Below are 7,191 nucleotides of genomic sequence, written 5' to 3'. Positions count from 1 at the left end.
AGATGTGGGAGGGGCCCAGTAGACTCCACCCATTACAGGCTGGTGGCAGGAAACTACAGGAGGGGTGGAAACAAGACCAGTCACCCTGCACAAAGAAAGAGAACAGAGCTGTGGGAGGGGCCAAGACGCTCCTCCCACTACAGGCTGGAGGCAGGAAACTACAGGAGGGGTGGAGACAACACAAGTCACCCTGCACAAGGAGAAATAACAGATCTATGGGAGGGGCCCAGCAGCTCCACCCACTACAGGCTGGTGGCCGGGAAACTACAGGAGGGGGCGGAGACAAGACCAGGCACCCTGCACAAGGAAAGAGAACAGAGCTGTGGGAGGGGCCCAGCAAGAATACACATGACAAATGTATTTTTGATATTTATTTATCCTGGAGTTCAGCTTTAACATAAATTTCACATTTTGTATGTGTGCTGCTCCATATTTTTATTACTGTATTTCATATCGAGACTAGTGGACATCATTCTATCAAGGGACGTGGCTGAAGAGGTATTAAAACCCAAACCAAAAATGTAATATATTGGAGCTTACCAATCATTAGATGTGGTGGCTGCATTAGTTTTCTTTTTTAGTCTTTTCTCCCTCTGTTTTCACCTGGTAATCCTGCTAGTAACACACCTCCTATGCCTCCACTCTGGATGGAGGCGCACAGGGGACACAGCAGACAACAGCATTGTCAGTCTGGGGGGAGGGGAGTGTTAGGTGTACTAGCAGATTTATATACACTAACCAACTGAAGCTGAACTCCAGCTAAAAATATATAAGCAGTTAAAGCAAACATTTTTTTTTCCTTTTGGGATAAAGGTTTTACATGTATGAATAAACGCTGATCATGATAAGCACCCCAGTCAGTGTTAAATGGTTTGTCTCATCCCTGTAATCCAGGGGTCCCCAAACTTTCCAAACACAGGACCAGTTTACTATCCTTCAGACTTTAGAGGGGCCGGACTGTGGCCAGTGGAAGTAGACAATGCCCTGACATCAGTGGGAATAAACAATGCCCCATCTTTGACGTCTGTGAGAGGGATTGAGACCCTTTGTTGGTGTCATTGGGTGGAAAGAATCATGCCCCATCATTGGTATCAGTGGGAGGAATAGTGCCCCATCATTGGTATCAGTGGGAGGAATAGTGCCCCATCATTGGTATCAATGGAAGGAATAGTGCCCCATCATTGGTGTCAGTGGGAGGAATAGTGCCCCATCATTGGTATCAGTGGGAGGAATAGTGCCCCATCATTGGTATAATTGGGAGGAATCATGCCCCATCATTGGTGTCAGTGGGAGGAATAGTGCCCCATCATTGGTATCAGTGGGAGGAATAGTGCCCCATTATTGGTATCAGTGGGAGGAATAGTGCCCCATCATTGGTATCAGTGGGAGGAATAGTGCCCCATTGTTGGTATAATTGGGAGGAATAATGCCCCATCGTTAAATTTACCTAAACTCTAGCAACCCAACTAGAAGGGGGCTAAATATGCCCCCCGCCAAAAAACAGGCTCTGTCCTCATGGGCTGTCTACAAAAAGCTCTTACTCCCATGAGCAGTATATCCCGCAGCAACACAGGGAAGGGACAGACTTCTTTGTTTCATACCCTCCACATTTTTACCTGTACTTATTGTCCCATGTCACATCCTCCAGACTCCTCTCCTACATATACTGCCCTCTATCATTCCCAGCACACTGCTCTCCCACACAAACTGCCCGCTGTCATATCCTCTGCACTCCTTTCCTACACATACTGCCCTCTGTCATACCCTCCACCCTCCTCTCCTACACATACTGCCCTCTGTCATACCCTCCACCCTCCTCTCCTACACATACTGCCCTATGTCATACCCTCCACCCTCCTCTCCTACACATACTGCCCTCTGCTGTACCCTCCACCCTCCTCTCCTACACATACTGCCCTCTGTCATACCCTCCACTGTCCTCTCCTACACATGCTGCCCACTGTCATACCCTCCGCACTCCTCTCCTACACATGCTGCCCACTGTCATACCCTCCACACTCCTCTCCTACACATGCTGCCCACTGTCATACCCTCCATACTCCTCTCCTACACATGCTGCCCACTGTCATACCCTCCACCCTCCTCTCCTACACATACTGCCCACTGTCATACCCTCCACACTCCTCTCCTACACATACTGCTCACTGTCATACCCTCCACCCTCCTCTCCTACACATACTGCCCTCTGTCATACCCTCCACTCTCCTCTCCTACACATACTGCCCTCTGTCATACCCTCCACACTCCTCTCCTACACATACTGCCCCCTGCCATACCCTCCACACTCCTCTCCTACACATATTGCCCTCTGTCATACCCTCCACCCCCCTCTCCTACACACACTGCCCTTTGTCATACACTCCACACTCCTCTCCTACACATATTGCCCATTGTCATACCCTCCACTTTCCTCTGAGAGATCACATCACAGAAAGCTGCTCAGTGGCTCCTAGTCCTCCATCACCCTGCCTGACATATTTCCTATGCCTGTCCTAGTGATAGCGGGTTAGCAGTGCTACTCTTTTAGAGGTTTGCAAGGGGCGTCTATGCCTATACACAAAGCAGAATCTGAATAAACAGGAAGCACAACTTCCAATATGAGGCCCAAGCACTTGCAGTGAAAGTTGTGTTTTTAAACCTTGGAAATGTAAACTGCCTGGCTAACCCCCTTTGCATTGTTCTGGGTTGTCCCAACCACTGTGACTGTCACTGTTACTGGATAGCTTCATCTCAATTGAATGTAAAAAAAAAATGATTCATATACTTAATACTGTCATTACACATACCAACCACATGAGATGATGAGAATATCGAATCATTAACGGTCCTTTAACAGTAGTTTTATTTCGGGTTATTTTACATGGAAATATGATCTTCTATAAATGATGTCCTTTCCGGTGTCAGTTTCTAGATATGTGTTGTAGAAGCGCAGTGCATGTGTGTTCTTCTTGTAGAGTGAAACCAGATTGAGATATTTCCATTTATTGGGGAGAGCCCAGGCTGCTGTAAATGAATCATAGCCATTCTTACAACTGTAACACGGTCACGGTGTTGTCCCAGCTTCAGGCTCACGAGAAATTTGAAGGCTTAGTCATACAATGCTTCTCAGATCTGCTACTGCTTCAGGTTTTCAAGTCATTATAGAGTAGATGTAAACCCAGTCACCTCACATATAACATAGAAATCGTTACTGACACTTAAAAAGTAATTTTCATCTTATAAAATCTACAGATTTTATTAATATAACACCTGGGGATCCTGCCATGAAGGCCCTTGTTCAGTCACTTCCTATAATAGGGGGACAATGCTCTGTTCCTGACACCCAATTGTGCTCCCCATCAAATAGACTTTAAAGTGATTCTAAAGGAATTTTTAAAAACATAATAACTATGTCATACTTACCTGCTCTGTGGAATGGTTTTTCATAGAACAGCCCCAATCCTCTTCTTCTGGGGTCCCCTGCCACTGTTCTTGGCTCCTCCACCCCTCTGAGTGCCCCCATAGCAAGCCGCTTGGAGACAAGTGAGCACTTTAACATACTTTACACAAGTATGGCCCATTTTTGACACCACTAGGAAATCTGCCATGAGAATTGCCAGGAAGCCGTTGAAGGAGTGCATGTGGACCAGAAGAGGCTGCAGGAGATCTACTGAACAGGGGCGGACTGACAACTCATGGGGCCCCCGGGCAATAGGGGATCATGGGGCCCCTGTGTCCTTGCCCAAACTCAAAAAAGCCTATGAAAGAGGTACCAGGGGCATCTCATGGGGCCCTCTACTGACCCCGGGCCCTCGGGCAGTGCCCGAGTTTCCAAATGGTCAGTCCACCCCTGATCCAGTTATATTCTGTGCATCCAAGAAAGAATCCAGGACTTTTTTAAAGCAATCCACTGAGCTGGCCAGAACCAACTCTTGAAGGAGTCTATTCCACATTTTCACAGCTCTCACTGTGAAGAAACCTTTCCGTTTTTGGAGACTAAATTTCTTTTCCTTCAGACGTAAAGAGTTCCCCCTTGTCCTCTGTGATGACCTCGGGGTCAATAGCTCTTCACCGAGTTCACTATATGAACCACTGATTATACATCCCCCCTTAATCTCCTCTTCTCAAGACAGAATACATTCAGTTCTTCCAATCTTTCCTCATAGCTGATCTCCTCCATGCCTCTTATCAGTTTGGTTGCCCTTCTCTGTACTTTCTCCAGTTCCCCAATGTTCTTTTTGTGAATTGGTGCCAAAACTGAACTGAAACCCGAGTTTCCAAATGGTCAGTCCGCCCCTGAATTTATCACTATTGTGGCAGTGCAGTATCCTGCCATGGTCTAAATCAAGGGTATAACCCAGGATTCTCAACTATACAGGTTGAGGGGCTCCAGGCAGTTTGCTTAATGCAGAGGAAACTGGTTTGTCAGTTTCCTCTTTGGTTTGTAAAGCCCGTTTTGGGACCTGGGGATTTCAAAGTGATTAGGGAGGGATGAAATCTCCAATCCTGGGTCCATGTTTTGTGAACAGGCAGCACACTGATTGCACAGGTGTGTGCAGGCCTTTTTGTAGAGGCCTAATCATGGTTCTGGGCTCCACCCCGGCAGACAGGAGGTTATTGCCCAGGAGTCAGGAGGGCTCCACCTAGGAGAGGTGGGAGCCAGAGCAGCCAGGGGCTGTATACCTGAGAGAGCCAGGAGGCTGAATATTTGTTTCATTTGTTTGATGGTGGATATCCCTGTGTGAGAAACGTATGGTATGGAACTTTCCTTCAAATAAAATTGGGCTAAAAGGCCCTCAAAAAAAGAAGAAAGCAAGTGGCTGTGTGCTGTACAAGCTCTACCCTTTATTCTAGTTCTCACACTATCTATAAATACATAGGCCACCTATATAGTCAACTTGGTGTAAAGTTCTTCATTATAAAGACCAACACTGGCAGCTAGACAATTCTTAGATACACAGAATATAACTGGATACTAACATTTATAGGTAAAGTTGATCCAGGGAATATCCAATTGCCTCTCGGGTGATCAGGAAGGATTTTTTTTTCCCTTCACAAACAATTTGGATCATGCTTTGCTGGTATTTTTGCCTTCCTCTGGATCAACTGTGGGCATGGGAGTATAAGTTTTTTTTTTTTTTTTTTTATGGTTGAACTGGATGGACTTTTGTTTTTTTTCAGCCCCACTATGTAACTATATCCCTTGCAGCTGGGCTGCGCCCGCACTGCAAGGTTTAATTGCTAATTTTGTCTAGGGGAGAGGAGAGACTATTTTACATATCTGATCCTCTGATCCCCTGGCAGGCTGCGCTCCCCCACAATCTAGTGGTGGACTGTCCCTCAGCCTCTTCATGTCCAGTGGAGGGCAATTGACCCTGCTTTTGGTCTTGATGGCATCAGGGTTCTAGACCGGTGGAGCCTGGGAGTGCAGATGTTGAGGGGACTGGTCTAGCATCAGGGAGGAGCAGAGGATTGGGTAAGTAACTTTCCTTCTATTATTCTCCTAGACCTAAATTAGCGATTAACCCTTGCAGTGTTGGCGCAGCCCCATTTTACATTATTATTATTGCAAAAATTAAAACAAAACCTTTCTTCTCCTTGTTTGATGCTGGAGGCGGAGATGATGTAGGATTCACTGAGCTGGCTGTGTGGCGGAGGACAGCTGTGAAGGGCACCAGGTGTGATTTTCCAGCCCATAGGAAGGAATATTTTTCTGTGACCAGACCATATCGCAACGCAGCCCATATAGGGGACCTCTAATTGACATCAATCCAGACTGACAAAGGAGGAGAATCCTATACCAGGCTGTACTCCATAAGAGGGGAGATCCTCAGGCTGATATATAATGCGCATTAAGATTGCTTAAGATCGCTTCTGGTGAGTTTGCAATCTTACTATTTCACTGCAGACCACCGGATTACTATTGCTTCACACTGGGGCCTTTACGATGTGCACTTGATTTTCAGAACTGCTCACGTGTTCATTGCTGGGATTTCACCTTGATTATCACCATTATATTTTACAAGAATTTATGGGACTTTTCTTTGCTTTATTGTATTCTGAATAATGCATATTGATATATCTAATAAGGATTGCTATTCCATTAGTTCTTTTTAGTCATTTTAGATTATGACAGTATGTACTCATACTTTTTATGCGCTGCACCATTTTGTGATTTGAAAACAAAATGGTGCCATTAGAGGCAGCTTGATGTGAGTGTGAACTGGCTTCATGTTACATGAGCTACAGAGAGTTGTCCTGTCAGGGATCGCCGCGGCGCTGGTCCTGGTGCATGCGCACTAGGCCTTCTCATGCAGGGATGCGGGCGCTAGATCCTGGCCAGCCGCAGCAATGGAGTTCGCGCATGCGCATTGGCGTTTTCGGGTGCGCGCCTGGCACCAATGACAGCGCGGGGCGCGATATTTAAACCCCCCTTGTGCTGTCACTGGTTGCTGAATGGTCTTCCTGTGATTCCTGTTCCCTGTAACCTGTGTTGTGAGTACTACTGACCCGGATTGCCTGACCTTTGCTGCTTTCTCCTGTCCTGACCCTTGGCTTGCCTGACCTCGCTCCTGAATGTCCCTGCATAGATCTGATCTCCTGTTACTGACCTGGCATGTGACCCGACCATTCTTTGCCTGCTGCTTTGTACCGCACCGACCCCCCGGCTACTGACTCGGCTTGTCTGACCTAGCTTTAGCTCATCCATCCATCCCACCGGGACCCCCCGGCCTCCTCACATAAGACTCTTACTTTGCGGGAGCCTCTGGCGGACTCCTCTACCACTGGTGGGTATACCCGGTAGTCGCGACCTGGTCTCGGGGCGCTCCAAGTCCATCCCCACCATCAGGGGCCCTGGTGAACATGTGCTCCGGAACTTAGACTCCACGCTCCGGGGAAGCCTGACCAGTGGGTTGCTAGAGGTGCTGCCAGGTGGTCCCTTACATGTCCCAGTAGACCTTGTACTCCCCTCTACCTTTAGCTATATCTTGATGAATTAAGATGGCAAGAAAAGGAAAAAGATTAAAGAAAAAACCTAAAACTGTAAATGTTGTCCTTTGGTTCACCCTTTGCCCTGCCAACCACACGTCCACTTGTCCCATATACGGAATACAGCCCTGCCAGTGGCTCAACAGATCAAATAAATAATAATAGGCCTTGCTGTAAAATATGATGGTATATAATGGACAT

Source organism: Staurois parvus, unplaced genomic scaffold (assembly GCF_062004578.1).
Source record: "Staurois parvus isolate SC_StPar_1 unplaced genomic scaffold, SC_StPar_1.0 ptg000187l, whole genome shotgun sequence".
NCBI lineage: Eukaryota > Metazoa > Chordata > Amphibia > Anura > Ranidae > Staurois > Staurois parvus.
The sequence above is the reverse complement of the archived record's forward strand: the minus strand, read 5'-3'. Positions refer to the sequence as shown.